The sequence below is a fragment of the Podarcis cretensis genome (genome assembly GCF_951804945.1).
Source record: "Podarcis cretensis genome assembly, chromosome: 1".
In the NCBI taxonomy this organism is placed as follows: domain Eukaryota; kingdom Metazoa; phylum Chordata; class Lepidosauria; order Squamata; family Lacertidae; genus Podarcis; species Podarcis cretensis.
In genome coordinates this window covers 93,628,451-93,632,714 of record NC_137170.1, presented here as the reverse complement: position 1 = coordinate 93,632,714, position 4,264 = coordinate 93,628,451, and positions in this window count along the sequence as shown.

Genomic DNA, 4,264 nt, shown 5'->3' with positions numbered 1-4,264 from the left:
TAAGCTGCAGCTTCTGCTCATGGTAAATGAGTTGGGCAAATCCACTGATTACAAGCAGGGAGTGAAGATCAGTGGTTTAGGCGGCGAGTCTGTGTGCAAAGTGCCAAATTCAGTGGCTTTTTATACACCTAAGTCAGGGGAGATTACTGAGGGAAGGGAAGTGGGGACAGAATTTTGCTCTTGCTTTTTGGCAACTGTCTCATAAGCAAGCAAGCAATTAGACAAAAAACCTTAGCCAAATGGAATCTTCCTCCCAGGTTGTTGTTATTGTTATTAATGACCTCCCCTTCACCCTAAGATCCCAGGGCAGGTTACAACCTTAAAACACAATACTGAAAACAGTAATAAGCTGGCTCCTGAAAATATACACCTCAAGTGTCAGAAGTCAGGGTAAATACGTGTGTCTTCCGTAACCAGAAGCTGTATAATTAAGGTGGTAGATGCACGTCTATGATATCTGCAACCTTAGGCCCAACATCATAGCAGTCCAGCACAGCTGTGGGGAACCTTTGGTCCTCCAGATACTGCTCAACTACAATTCCCATCAGCCCCAGCAAGTATCCAGTGATCAGGGCTGATGGGAGTTATAGTTCAGCAACACCCGAAGGGCCAAAGGTTCCACACACCTAGTTTAGTGCTTAGAAGTCTGCTCCAGTAATCCCAGTTCTATATTTTGCATTAGTCTTCAAACTACAAGAAATATTCCAACCTGAGTTTTGCTGTCGCACAGAAAGTCTCCTGACCGGCTTGACCTGGCTGGCAGCCGTGAGAGTTTTCTTGTAGGCATAAATCTGCATTTCTGCTATACTGTTTTCAGTAAAACTAGCCTTTTTACAATGTTTATCTGTGCCTATGAAGCACACCACAGTCGCTTGGTCAGTAGCTATGGCCTGGCTGCCCTTATACTCACTCTTTGTAGCAACTGGAGCATGTTGTCAATTGATATATGACTGAAGACTGACCTCTGCAGACCTAGGAGGAGGCAGCTGTCCTGTTTCTAAGGCTGAAAGTAGCCTGGGCTGATTGGAGGCATTGCTAGTTGTCCCCCTAAGTGAGTTATTTTGCAAGCATTGTTTGCAGTCCTGCCATTAAAATTCATCGAACTACAAAAATCAATTACTCTGGGACATTTCATAGATTATAAACATGAATGATGATATCTTCATAATTAATGATTATAAGAGAGCAGCTTTAATAGTTTTCTTCCTTGTGGTTGGCTTGATTCCTAATCTACAATGGTTGCTGCTGGTGAACTGCAAAAGGTAAATTGGGTTGTTTTACTACAACCCTTGGGGCATCTAGCTGGGGACTGCAATTTCAATCCTCTAATATTGTTTTTCACTTTTTGTGCCCATTTTCCCAGTAAGGCAGGGATAGGGAATCTCTGGCCCTCTAGATGTTGCTGGACTACAACTCCTGTCAGCTCTATCCAGCATGGTCAATGGTCAGGGATGATAGAATAATCCAATAATATCTGGAGGACCTCAGGTTCCCTATCCCTGCAGTAAGGATATGAAATGCATATGCTGCAATGTTCATGGGTCAAAGACATTGAAAGAAAATGGAGGTCCCATTAGGGTAGAATACAGTATGTGTTTTGTGCCAGAAAGTCCCAAACATTTATTGTTTTGTTGTTTAGTTGTTTAGTCGTGTCCGACTCTTCGTGACCCCATGGACCAGAGCATGCCAGGCACTCCTGTCTTCCACTGCCTCCCGCAGTTTGGTCAAACTCATGCTAGTAGCTTCGAGAACACTGTCCAACCATCTCATCCTCTGTCATCCCCTTCTCCTTGTGCCATCAGTCTTTTCCAACATCAGGGTCTTTTCCAGGGAGTCTTCTCTTCTCTTCTCATGATGTGGCCAGAGCTTCAGGATCTGTCCTTCCAGTGAGCACTCAGGGCTGATTTCCTTAAGAATGGATAGGTTTGTTCTTCTTGCAGTCCATGGGACTGCATCATAATTCAAAAGTATCAATTCTTCGGCGATCAGCCTTCTTTATGGTCCAGCTCTCACTTCCATACATCACTACTAGGAAAACCATAGCTTTAACTATACGGACCTTTGTCTGCAAGGTGATGTCTCTGCTTTTTAAGATGCTGTCTAGGTTTGTCACTGCTTTTCTCTCAAGAAGCAGGCGTCTTTTAATTTTGTGACTGCTGTCACCATCTGCAGTGATCATGGAGCCCAAGAAAGTAAAATCTCTCACTGCCTCCATTTCTTCCCCTTCTATTTGCCAGGAAGTGACGGGACCAGTGGCCACGATCTTAATTTTTTTGATGTTGAGCTTCAGACCATATTTTGTGCTCTTCTCTTTCACCCTCATTAAAAGGTTCTTTTATATATATATAAATATTTATTAGATTTTTCCAAATTAATACAAAAAACAAAAATGCACAAAAAGTAACAAAAATACAAAGAAACAAAACAAATGTAGTTTCCATTACTTATTTCCATTAACTTATTTCCCGGACCTCCTCTCACCTCCCCCTTTTGTATTCCAGTTCGAGTTCTTAACTCAGCAAATCCTTATTGTAACTTGTTATAACTTATTTTAACTTATTACTCAACCTTTACATTACAGCTGGTAACCACTTAGTTTCTGTCCAACATCAATCTAACATTAATTAATTTTACAATATTTCTGCAAATAGTCTTTAAATTTCTTCCAATCTTCTTCCGTCGACTCTTTTGCCTGGTCTCGGATTCTGCCGGTCATTTCTGCCAGTCCCATATAGTCGATCATCTTCATCTGCCATTCTTCCAGAGTGGGTAGATCTTGTGTCTTCCAATATTTTGCAATATATCTTCCAATATTTTGCAATCAGTATTCTTGCTGCTGTTGTAGCACATTAAAAGGTTCTTTAATTCCTCCTCACTTTCTGCCATCAAGGTTGTGTCATCTGCATATCTGAGGTTGTTGATATTTCTTCCAGCAATCCTTCATGGATCACTGCCTTGTCGTGACGTAGGGGCTTGAATAACTTAGAGAAGTCATGAGCTATGCCATGCAGGGCCACCCAAGATGGACAGGTCATAGTGGAGAGTTTTGACCAAACGTGATCAACCTGGAGCAGGAACCGGTAAGCCACTCCAGTATCCCTGCCAAGAAAACTCCATGGACAAAGACAACAGGCATATAGAACATTTATACTGGACCTCTAAAGCCCCACACAGACATTTAGGCTTGTAACAAGAAGTTAATACTTCCAAGGCAAAGGCTATAGCTTAGGAGCATGGAAGCCTAGATTTTTGCAGATGACATCTTCAAATCTCACACATGATGCAGTGGGAGAAGTAGACAGATGCAGAAGAAACATGCAGATTGGGCAAATCACACACTCACCTGTATGCAATATTGCTGCTGCCCCACAATATAGTGTTTGAATCATGCTGTTGGTGCTCTGAATCAAAATGTCTGAACCGGTGAATGTGAGTGAATGTCATAAAGTTTTTCAGTGGTGCTCCATACCTATTCTTCCTCTATCCACCTTCACAGCTGCCCCCTCCTGTTAAGTAACAGTCATATCAGTGGGTTGAACATTATTTTCAGCAGAAGGGGGAAATAATAGATGCTGGCATTTTTAATAGAAAGGATTACTTTTTGGTTTTGGAGAGCCACTGGAATTTCATGACTCTGCTGTGTGCAAAACCATAGCTCAGTGCACACGTAGTGCATGTTTTCTGTGCAGAAGATGCAATGTTAAATCCATGGCAGCTCTGGTTAAAAGGTTCAATCTGCACTTAATGGGAAAGATCACTGCCTGGGGCTTTAGAAAATCGCTGCTAATCATTAGACACTACAGCACTCAATACACAAATAATTTAGACCTGGTATAAGGATTGCCATGTTCCAAAACCAAGATGTCTTCCTTAACTTGAGCATGTTCATATATTTGGGCTAGGCATTAACTAGTAAATGTTCCCTGAGGCTCTGAGTGGAGCCCTCTACCTAAACTATGCCTTTTAAAAATTATTTATCATTTGTGTTGCACTCTTCACTGAATATATTTTTTAATCTTCTTTGTTTAGCCTTGCAATAGCTCTGTGAAAAAGGTTAAGAGATAATACTTTGCCCAAGGCACAAGGCCAAAGAGTGAACTGCATAACTGATTGAGTAGAGTTCTGCATTTACCCCTCTCAACTCTATAGCTCTCAAAGAAGCCAGCTTTTCCAAAGAAATAGCAGCTCAGAAAGGGAATTGGAGATTTTTTCCAAAATGGACGTGCTATCTTGGCTATGTCCTGAGGAGGTGTTGGGTGTCCAC